Here is an 11972-nt window from a genome sequence, read left to right as displayed (position 1 = left end):
AGGTATTTAATCCATTATGATCTTATTTTTGTACATGGTGTTAGGCCGAGTTCTGAGCCCATTTTTTTTGTATGTAGCCGTCCAGTGATGCCAGCACAATTTGTTAAAGAGGCTTTCCTCACTGCACTTCACATTTCTTGCACCTTTATCAAAGATTAGATGATCATATGATTGAGGGGAGATGTCAGTGTATTCAACCCTGTTCTATTGGTCTGCAGTTCTGCTTTTGTTCCAGTACCACGCTGTTTTAATTATTACTGCTTTGTAGTAGAGTTTGAAGTTAGGGAGGTTGATTCCTCCCATTTTCTTTTTCCCAAGAATTGCTTTAGCTATTCGTGGGGGCTTATTGTTCCATATAAATTTCAGGAGTGTTTGCTCCATTTCTTTGAAGAATGTCATGGGTATCCTTATAGGGATTGCATTGAATTTATACAATGCTTTCGGTAGTATTACCATTTTGACCATGTTAAGTCTCCCGACCCATGAGCAGGGGATATCTTTCCATTTGCTCATGTCCTCTTTTATTTCCTGAAGTAGCGTTTTGTAGTTTTCTTTGTACAGGTCGTTTACTTCCTTAGTTAAGCTGATTCCTAGGTACTTGATTTTCTGGGGCACAATTGTGAACGGGATTGTTTTTTTCATGTTGCTTTCTTCTCTCTCACTGTTTGCGTATAGGAAAGCCATGGACTTTTGGGTATTGATTTTATAGCCTGCAACTTTACTATACGAGTCTATTGTTTCTAGGAGTTTTTTGGTGGAGGTTATTGGGTTCTCTAAGTAGAGTATCATATCATCTGTGAATAGTGAGAGCTTGATTTCTTCCTTTGCTACCTGAATGCCCTTAATATCTTTTTCTTGCCTAATCGCTATTGCAAGTACTTCCAGTACTACATTGAACAGCAGTGGAGAGAGTGGGCATCCTTGTCTCGTCCCTGATCTTAGAGGGAAGGCTCTCAGTTTTTCCCCATTGAGGATGATGCTTGCTGTAGGCTTGTGGTAGATGGCTTTAACTATGTTGAGGAAAGTCCCTTCTATACCCATTTTGGCTAGGGTTTTCATCATAAAGGGGTGCCGGACCTTGTCAAATGCTTTCTCTGCATCTATTGATATGATCATATGCTTTTTATCTTTTCTTTTGTTGATATGGTGGATTATGTTCATTGATTTCCGAATATTGAACCATCCTTGCATCCCTGTGATGAATCCTACTTGGTCATGGTGTATGATCTTTTTGATGAGTAGTTGGATTCTATTTGCTAGTAGTTTGTTGAGGATCTTTGCATCTGTGTTCATCAGGGATATCGGCCTGTAATTTTCTTTCTTTGTGGTATCTCTGTCTGCTTTTGTTATCAGTGTGATATTCGCTTCGTAGAAACTATTCGGAAGTATTTTTGATATTTCAATTTCGTGGAAAAGCTTAAAGAGGATTGGGAGTAAGTCTTCTTTAAAGATTTGGAAGAATTAACTAGTGAATCCATCCGGACCAGGGCTTTTGTGCTTGGGGAGACGTTTTATTACCATTTCAATTTCCTTGATGGTGATAGGTCTGTTCAGATCTTCCAGGTCTTCTTGGTTCAGCCTTGGGAGTCTGTAGGAGTCTAGGAATTTATTCATTTCCTCGAGGTTTTGATGTTCTGTGGCATAAAGCTTCTCAAAGTACTCCCTGAGGATCCTTTGAATTTCTGTAGTTTCTGTTGTGATGACCCCCTTTTCATTTCTGATTCGGTTTATTAGTGTTTTCTCTCTCCCCTTCTTTGTGAGTTTTGCTAGAGGCTTATCGATCTTGTTAATTTTCTCAAAGAACCAGCTCTTGGTTTCATTGATCTTTCGGATTGTTTTTTGGGTTTCCATCTCGTTAATCTCTGCTCTGAGTTTTATTATTTCCTTCCTCCTGTTCAGGTTGTGCTCCTTTTGTTGGTCCTTCTCCAAGCTCTTTAGCTGTGAGGTTAGTTTATTTATGTGGGCTCGCTCCTCCTTTCTGAGGAATGCTTGTAGAGCTATAAACTTTCCTCTTAACACAGCTTTTGCTGTGTCCCATAAGTTTTGGTAACTCGTGTCCTCATTTTCATTCGTTTCTAGGAATCTTTTGATTTCCTCTTTGATTTCCATTCTAAGCCACTCGTTGTTCAATAGCGCACTGTTTAATTTCCAGGTGTTTGATTTAGTTTTCTGTTTTTGTGTGTGATTTACTTCTAATTTAAGCGCATTGTGGTCTGAGAAGATTGTTGATACAATCTCTATCTTCTTAATTTTATGGAGATATGTTTTGTGGCTCAGCATGTGGTCTATCTTGGAGAATGTTCCATGTACGCTTGAGAAGAATTTGTATTCAGCCTTTTGAGGATGAAGTGTCCTGTATATATCTACTAAGTCCCTTTCTTCCATTGTTTCCCTCAGATTAAGTATGTCCTTGCTAAGTTTGAGTCTGGTTGATCTATCCAGAGGTGACAAAGCGGTGTTGAAGTCTCCCACTAGTATTGTGTTGCTATTGATGTCTTTTTCCAAATCTATGAGTAGTTGTTTTAAGTACTTTGCTGGTCTCTCATTAGGTGCATATACATTTATTATTGTAAGTTCTTCCTGTTGTACAGATCCTTTGATCACTAAGAAATGGCCTTCACTGTCTCTTATGACCTTCTTCACTCAGAAATCGATGTGGTCTGATATTAAGGTGGCTACCCCAGCTTTTTTATGGGAGCTGTTTGCCTGTAGGATTGTTTTCCAGCCTTTGACTCTGAGTCTGTGTTTGCTTTGACTATTAAGGTGTGTTTCTTGCAGGCAGCAGAATGTTGGGTTCGATTTTCTAATCCATCCAGCCACTCTGTGTCTTTTAATTGGTGCGTTTAGCCCATTGACATTGAGAGAGTTTACTGTTATGGGATTTTGTCCCATTGTTCTGTTGCAATTAGGTGTATTTCAGGGGCCTGTCCTGTCTTAAAGTAGCCCATTTAGTTGTACTTGTAACCATGGTCTTGAGTCTATGAAGTTCCTGAGCTGTTGTTTGTCTGTGAAACTGTGTGTTGTTCCTTCTATTATGAATGAGAGTCTCGCTGGGTTTGGAGAGTCATTTATCTCATTGAGTTTTCTCACTATGTCCCACCACTGTTTTCGGGCCCTGAGGGTTTCATCAGAAAAATCAGCTGTGAATTTTAAGGATGCTCCTTTGTAAGAGATTTCTTTTTTCGATCTTGCTGCTTTCAGAATTTTGTCTCTGTCTAAAGTTTTGGTCATTTTGATCAGGATGTGTCTTGGGGTATTTTTCTTTGGATTTCTTCTAGCTGGTACCCTTCGGGCCTCCTGAATGTGGTCACAAGTTTTCTTCAGCTCTGGAAATGTTGTAGCAATGATGTCTCTGACATTTTCTTCTTAAAAATATGGAACGCTTCACGAATTTGCGTGTCTTCCTTGCGCAGGGGCCATGCTAATCTTCTCTGTATCGTTCCAGTTTTAGTATATGTGCTGCCGAAACGAGCACTGAGCTGGTTATTTTTAAGAAACACAGAGTGATATCACTTATCTATAGCATATAGAATAATTTGATCACTTGATATCACTTTACTCATCGATTTGCTCTAGCGGGTGCCAGTAACGTCTCCATTCATTCCTGTTGCATGCTAACGTAGCCCAGTGGCATCTGCTCATTCTAGGAACATCAAGAGCCTCAAACTGATCGTTCAGGGTCTTGACGAAGAAGTTCTGACCATCTTGTAGGTGGGCGTCCACGCAATCTTTTGACATCCTGTGGAATTCAGTCAGTAATGGCTCTAGTCCAGTGGTCGTCTCTAAATCTCATTACGTGTCCATCCCATCTGATTTTCGATGCCTTAGTAAACGAGACAGCATCCCTGATTCTTTAGCATTGATGGAGGTCGGAACTCTGGATTCTTTCTCTCATTTGAGTGAAGCGTGATACTCCAAGCATAGCTCTCTCAATTCCTCTTTGAGAGACCCGAATAGCATACTCATGCTGTTTTCATAGGGCCCAAGTCTCTAAGGCATATGTTAATGCAGGAAGAACAGTGGAATCAAAGAGATGTGCTCGAAGCTGGAGATTCTTCGTCCTTTTAGCTATTTCTTCAATGCTCTTGAAGGCGTTCCAAGCCACTCTCTTCCTCCTGCACAACTCAGGCGCAAGGTTCATTTGTCATGTTGACTTCTCTACCTAGGTACACATAACTGTTGCATTCGGAGATGGTCATTCCATTGAGAGTGAATGGAACATCAGGAACAAGACTGCTTCTCATGAACATTGTCTTTGTGAGATTCAGCTGTAATCGACCTTTCCACAGTAGAATTCGGTCAGCATTTGTGCCACTTGGCTGATATTTGGTGTTATTAGAACGATGTCATCAGCAAAGCGGAGGTGGTGTAGTTGCCAACCATTTATCTTCACTCCCATTCCTTCCCATTTCAGTCGTCACATGACGTTCTCGAGGTTGACACTGAAGAGTTTCGGTGAAATAGCATCACCCTGCCAAACCCCTCTAAATATCTAATAGAAAAATTAGATGAAGAAATTTAACATATTAAAGGGGACATGCCTAGATCACCCTTGAGCCAGAGCTTAGAAAGGACAGAGAATAAAAGAAATGGATGACGGCAGGAAGATGAGAAGAGGAAGTAATGTGGGAACAGGGGTTAGGGCTTTGGTTATACTGGTGATATGGGACAGTGGTATAGCTATATATTTATTTTTTTTATAATTTATTTATTTATTGAATCACTGTGGGAAAAGTTACAGAGCTTTCGGGTTTAGGTCTCAGTCATGTAAATATCAAACACATTTCCCTTTACCAATACTTATTTTTAACCCCGAACCCTAATAGACCCCCACCTCCCACCCCTCCCAATTCTTGTGAGGCAGATGAGTTCTAGTTAATACTCTATCTACTTTGACTAGATAGATTGTCTCGAAAGAAGATGCGCAATCATTGTTTAGAGTTTACGACCCACCCCCCACAATCAGATATGCTGAAACAGCGTTGTGAAATGATTTGCTTTCTACAACTTGGTTTAAGAATAAAATGATGTCGCGCGGCCGCGATTGCGGCCGCGCGGTTTTGAATTTCAGCTATTTTACTTATTGACCCTGGAAGAATTTCTATTAAAAGTTAGATAGTTAAGAGATTGATTTCTGTTCCCGGAGAGCCGCTCGTGGGGGGCAGCTGGCGACCTCGGTGGGGCGTGGGGGACGGCCCACAAAGCCCCCCTTCCCATGAGGTCCCCGCCGCTCCCGCTGAGCCCGGCTCAAACCTGCTGTCCACAAGGCTCCCGTGCGGCCGCCATCTTTCTTTCCAGAGAGGAGTGGGCGGGCCGGTCAACACCCTTTCCCCTCCGGGCAGGCTTGGTGGCGCGGTTTAACACATAGTCCATTTGCTTTTCTGCTCCAAGCGGCTGGTTCTCTGTGCTAAGTCCTTGTGCCTCTGGGGCCGTGGCCGTGCCGGAGAGCCGCTCGTGGGGGGCAGCTGGCGACCTCGGTGGGGCGTGGGGGATGGCCCACAAAGCCCCCCTTCCCATGAGGTCCCCGCCGCTCCCGCCGAGCCCGGCTCAAACCTGCTGTCCACAAGGCTCCCGTGCGGCCGCCATCTTTCTTTCCAGAGAGGAGTGGGCGGGCCGGTCAACACCCTTTCCCCTCCGGGCAGGCTTGGTGGCGCGGTTTAACACATAGTCCATTTGCTTTTCTGCTCCAAGCGGCTGGTTCTCTGTGCTAAGTCCTTGTGCCTCTGGGGCCGTGGCCGTGCCGGAGAGCCGCTCGTGGGGGGCAGCTGGCGACCTCGGTGGGGCGTGGGGGACGGCCCACAAAGCCCCCCTTCCCATGAGGTCCCCGCCGCTCCCGCCGAGCCCGGCTCAAACCTGCTGTCCACAAGGCTCCCGTGCGGCCGCCATCTTTCTTTCCCTAGCTACATATTTAAAGCACAGACATTAGTGATATTTCTCTAGCATTTTTTGTAGATATGGTCTATGTCATTTTGTATTTCTCAACTATGCATACTCACCAATTGTTGTCATGAGTTTCCCTGAAAAAAAATGTACATACTGTGAATTACACCCTACCTCTACCAGGTATAAAACTTTTTCTTTCTTTCTTTGAAGAGTGGTCTACATGTACCAATAGATATTTTTCCTGAGATAACTTGTATTTTTTACTGATAGGGCTCTTCTTTTCTATTCATATCTTCCAGTGACTTGGAGATCACACCTCCTTTTGATTATAATTCCTTATAATTTTAGGAAACATTATAACATAATCAGCAAACAGTGTGAATGCCTAATATCAGTACACTGCCCAATAGCACAGTCAATAAGTAAAGATAAGAAGAAAATAATAAGCAAAAATTATCAAGTAGAAGCTGAAATCATTTACACTACAGAAATGAAATAAATAAAAATGAAAAGAAAATATAAAATTAATAAAATATTTATACAATATGACAGACAAGGGTTTGATATATATAGAGGAAACATTCTTCTAAATGAGAAATGACAAATTACTGTAGTAGAAAAATGGGCAACATATATAAACTGTCATTTCATGTAATAAGAAATATTCTGGCCAACAGGCATATAAGATATTGAAATTCACAAGTAATAAAAAATGCAAATTAAGACTTTTGCTTCTGACCAAGACACAGTAACAAGAACTAAATTTACCCTTACACGTGAAACAATAAGTAAAATAAAAATAAATACATGAATGACAGTTCACAAAGCACTAGATATCAAGCTATAAAGGACCACAATCCCTATGAGGCAAGATATAAACAAGGTGAATTCTGTGTTTATCCAGGTGACTGACTGAAGAGAGTTTCTAGACTGAGACCTATAGAAGGGGCAGTTCAGTAAGATCACAGAAAAGTGAGAAGTCAAAATTAAGAACTCATAAATATCAGAGCATAACAAATTCACAGGTCAGAGCAATAGAGGGAAAAGAGATTCACAAATAGTTTAGAGAGTTAAATACCTTCCTGAGTTTTCAACAGTGTACTAATCAATAGGGAATTAAGCAAACAGGGAAAGTTTACTTGGACAGGTTAAGGTAATACAAAGTATTTCCCATGCTGAGAATAGTACATGCCAGACAGTATGTATATTTTAGAATATTATATTCTATTGTAAAATTTCATAGTATTTAAATACTATACTTAAATCCAGTATTTGATTTAAATACTATATAGCATTTTATAATGCTATATAAATGTATATACTTGCCCAAGATAGTATAATAACACTTAACACTCAGTACATTGTAGAAAATATTAAGACAAGATACTAAAATTATTATAATTGAGCTTATGGAAAAATAAATGAATCAGGAAAACATGAAAAAAGAACCAGAATGATGAGCAGGGCTGAAGTCACAAGGTAGCTGAGGTCTAACAACAAGGAGGAACAGCATCTAACATATGAAAGCAAGAAGGAATTAAAATCTCCAGGTAAATAGGCATAAAGAATTGAGGGCACTCCCTAAAACCATCCCTCCTGGAAAGAGGTTGGGAATTCACTTCTTAAATTTTCTAGCTAAGGTTTCAGCTCATGAAACACAGCAAGCCTGGGGCACTGAAAGACATACAGAACTGCCAACAATCTCAGATGTAACAGAGTAAGTCATATCTCAAATTTCATTAAGGGACAAACACTACCAACTGTTATAACTGACCTAGTTCCAGATGGAAAGACTAGGCATTTGAGTGCAGAGACAAGGGAAGGGAGCGTGTACATACACACACACACACACACACACACACAGACACGCACGCACAAATGAACCACCTATATCGGAGTGCTTTTACTGTCATTTCCATTGTTGTCAATGAGCCAAAAACTTTTCTGAACATCAGCCCTGACCTGTGAATTATAGACATCACTTAACTCCTGAGTACTGCTGGTGTTGTTTCCAACAGTTCTTACCTAATGCCTTTGGGGAATATTATGTTTTCAAGGCCTTTCCATGGCATTTGAACCTCTGCCAGATCATCTAGTTTTACATTCCAGCAAGCTCTCTTTTCTGACAAAATTCCTTCCTCCACTTTTTCCGTGCCAACACAGATATTTCCGTTTTGCTTAGCAGAAACCATCACTTGGGCTTCTAAAAGTTTCAGTTTTACCATATCTCCTCAGAATCTTTCTCAGATATGCTTCCCTTTGTCCTGATTGAGTTGACCCAAAGCAATGAACTCTTGCTTAGCCTATATTACATTCTCACCTATGTGATCAAACATCCTAAAAATCAGTCTGTACTTCCCTGGTTTCTGTCTAGAAATAATAGTCAATTTTGGTAACTTTTGGGGGGGTACAATATTCTCCTTCTATTATTAGGTCCAACATAACCTAGGCAGCAGTTAGTATTGATGCCAGTGGGTTCCCAAGTGACTTATGTGAAGTGGAAAAAAGTGAGAAAGATACTTTCCCCTTATCCACCTGCCACCATGGACTGGCAGGGAAAGCTAGGACTGATAATTCTGCAATGAGCCACCGCATAACATGGATCTTGAGTTCCTTCAGTCCCACGATGTAGCTGCCAAACCACTCCTTATGTCCACTTGTTTTGTGCAGCACAAGAGTTAATCCTCACCACCTGATTTCCCAGTGAGCTGTAGACTCAGGCTAGAGTGAGGAATTGCTCTTCACAGGAAAAGAAAGTCAGTCCTAGGCCTTCTCTGGTCTTTCTTGGGCCCTTTGCCTTCCTCACAGAAAGAATTTTAAGAGAAGACTAACAGTGGAGTAAAACAGATTTTGTTTGGAGAATTTTTAGGAAGGGGAAAGAGGGAGAGAGAGAATAAAGCACTCAAGAGAATATGTGGGCTTCTTCCAAGGCTGCGAGAGCTCCTGCAACACACCCCAGCATTATATGTGAAAGGACAAAAGTACACATCTCAAGAGGGGAGATGCAGGTGATATGCTCAAACACCAAACGCATTTGGCCATGACACATAGACAGGAACAGCACATAGACTCATGCAGCATATGTGCTTGCTTCAAGTTGGCTTAAGAGTTCATTGCTAAGGTGGCTGCCTTGTGGGTGGAGTAGGGAATAGTTGATTGTCTTCTTTGAAATTCCTTACTTGACCTTTATTCCTGCTGAAGCTTCTCTTGGAGGGGATCCAGGCTTCTCTAGTCTATGCTGGTGCCAGGAACTGGTCTTATCAGGCCTTAGCTCCTGTGTCCATAAGAGGAGTGGGGGGTCTTCACAACTTTAGACGAGTTGGTTTTATTACTTCCAATGAATTCCATTGTCGTGGGGGCCTTTCCTATCTATCTGTCTGCTTCATATTTTAACCTTAGTTTTCAGGGGTACCAGGGATTTTACCCAGGTCAGCCATATGCAAGGCAAGCACCACTGTGCTGTCTCGCTGACCTCCTTTAGTAGAAGAATTTTATTTGTGTTGTTTGCTGGAGCAATAGCACAGCGGGTAGGGTGTTTTGCCTTGCACGTAGCCAACCCAGCTGACCTGGGTTTGATTCCTCTGCCCCTCTCAGAGAGCCCGGCAAGCTACCGAGAATATCTCGCCCATAGGACAAAGCCTGGCAAGCTCCCTATGACATATTTGATATGCTAAACATAGTGACAAGTCTCACAATGGAGATGTTATTGGTGCACGCCTGAGCAAATTGATGAACAATGGGAAGACAGTGCTACAATGCTACATAGGATAGGGGATAGGAGAAACTTCTAAGAGGAGAATATTTTGCCTTACTGGGATAAGCTTTGGTAGTGTTTTTCCATATAGAGAGATAGCTACCTATTAACAAGGTGAGTTGGGTCACCTCTAGAAATTTCCTTAAGGGTCAGTGCAGTGTCCATAATTATAATCTTTGGAAATATCAATTCAGAACTTTGAATTCCATGCGCTTGGATTCTAGATTTGTCAAATGAAGGTATTGATCTTAGCATTGACCTATCTTAATTGAGCATTGCCTTTTTTAAATTTGAAGCTCCCCGACCTCCACTATCAAGTCCTGAGGTTTTCCCTCAATTGTTATATAAGTCAGCTACCAAATAGGCCACAGGTTCCCAAATTTATATCGTCAAAGTCTACCGTTTTAGAAAAAAGTTACTTAGCTCCCTTCTGGAAATTAACCTTAAGTTAATAAACAGAAAACACCCCTGAATTGCACCTTGGGCTAATAACACCCCAGCAGTGGTAAATATATCGCTGTGGGGTCATTTCAGCATCCCCCAAGGATATATTTATTGCCCACTTTGGGAAACAATGAACAGGCCCTCTTATTCTCATATTTATCTCTTTATAAATACCTTCATTTTCTCATTATCCTTCTGTAGGGTGCCTATGTTAAGTTGTAGGAAAATCCAAACTCATTACCCTTGCATGCATTGTTCTCTCCAGATCTTTCCAATACTTGTAACATTCATATCTTTCAGAATGTGCTCCTTTATCAAAGTTTTCCAAGTCATTGCCAATGAAAAAAATGCTATTAATTGTGCCATCATACCAAAGGTTCTTTTTTCTAGTCAAGTAATAAATTGACTGATAAATAATGACATAATAAATAATGGCCTCAATACCTCAGGGCCCACCAGAGAGGCAAGGCATCTTTTTATTTATTTATTTTTGGTTTAGGGGCCATATCTGGTGATATTAAGGGGTTACTCCTGTCTCTGCATTCAGGAATCACTTCTGACAGTGCCAAGGGAAGCATATAGGATGCCAGGAATCTAACTTGAGTCCACAAGCAAGTCAAGCACCCTACCTGCTATACTATCTCTCCATCCCCGAGGTACTGCAATTTGGGGCTCTCTAATTGCACCACCAGCCAAGAGTTGGCCTAAAATTGCTGGGAGTGACCCCCGAACCCCCTGAGCACTACTTGGGCACATTCCCAAAAAATATTGGTATGTGATTTTTCTTGAACTGTCTATGAGTATCATTTGAAGACCTCTGGGTAAGCAAATGTTAAGATATAATCAGAAGTGGAAGAGAATTCTTGTATTTAATACCTTTGAAAAAATAGGGAGAAAGAGCACAGGACTTGACATGGAAAGTCTTCTGTTACAATGAATGATTGACATATGATGAAGGAAAGGGACAGGAGAGTATGCAGAAAGAGACTCATACTGAGTTGCATGTCTAAAGAAATCACATGTACTAAATAAGGTATTCCAAGTAGAAGATTGTTTCTTGAGGAGTTCTGCTTTGAATTACCCTTGTCCTTACATCTCTATTGTACTAAGTCCATGATTGGGGCTATCCGAGGAGAGTGTGCCCTTGACTCATACCCTGTAGTGAATATCAGATAGATATGCTGCAGTTCCAGGTTGTCAGGTTACAGTGCTCCTTTCAGCAGCTTCAGAGTGGCACGTTTTTATCACTGTCTCACAATTGAAAATATAACCTAAAATGATTATGTTAAAAATAACAGATAACCTCTAGTGAAAATATGTAACAAAATATATGCAAGTTATTTGTGAAAAAAGTGAATAATTATGGAGGGACATAAAAGATTTTATAAATAAATGTAAAGATTGTATCAATAGGTAAGACAAATCAATACAGCAAGCTATCCATTTGGCCTATTCTGATAATGAATTCCACGCTAGTCACAACGTTCAATATAACCTGTCATAGAATTTACCAAGATAAGCCTAAAATTCATGTGGACATATGAGAAAATGCTCTACATAATTAATCATCAGCGAGATGCAGATCAAAACAAAAATGAGATATCATTTCACACCACAGAGACTGGACCACATCCAAAAGAACAAAAGCAACCGATGCTGGCATGGATGTGGCGAGAAAGGGCCCTCCTTCACTGCTGGTGGGAATGCCGACTGGTTCAGCCCTTCTGGAAAACAGTATGGACGATTCTTAGAAAACTAGAAATTGAGCTCCCATTTGACCCAGCAATTCCACTCCTGGGAATATAACCAGGAGAGGCAAAAAAGTACAGTCGAAGCGACATCTGCAGTTGTCTGTTCATTGCAGCACAGTTTACAATAGCTAGAATCTGGA

At 41.1% G+C, this 11972-nt stretch overlaps 1 non-coding gene across 1 annotated transcript; it reads right to left on the bottom strand.

Moving 5' to 3' along the window:
• Positions 1-3368: 3368 nt before the first annotated feature.
• On the bottom strand, positions 3369-3475 carry LOC130039481 (U6 spliceosomal RNA). The gene has a single exon (XR_008794900.1). It is a non-coding gene; the product is annotated as a U6 spliceosomal RNA (small nuclear RNA).
• Positions 3476-11972: the final 8497 nt, after the last annotated feature.

The sequence above is a fragment of the Sorex fumeus genome, unplaced genomic scaffold, assembly GCF_029834395.1.
Source record: "Sorex fumeus unplaced genomic scaffold, SorFum_2.1 ptg000086l, whole genome shotgun sequence".
Taxonomy (NCBI): Eukaryota; Metazoa; Chordata; class Mammalia; order Eulipotyphla; family Soricidae; genus Sorex; species Sorex fumeus.
This window is presented reverse-complemented; position numbering and strand designations above follow the sequence as displayed.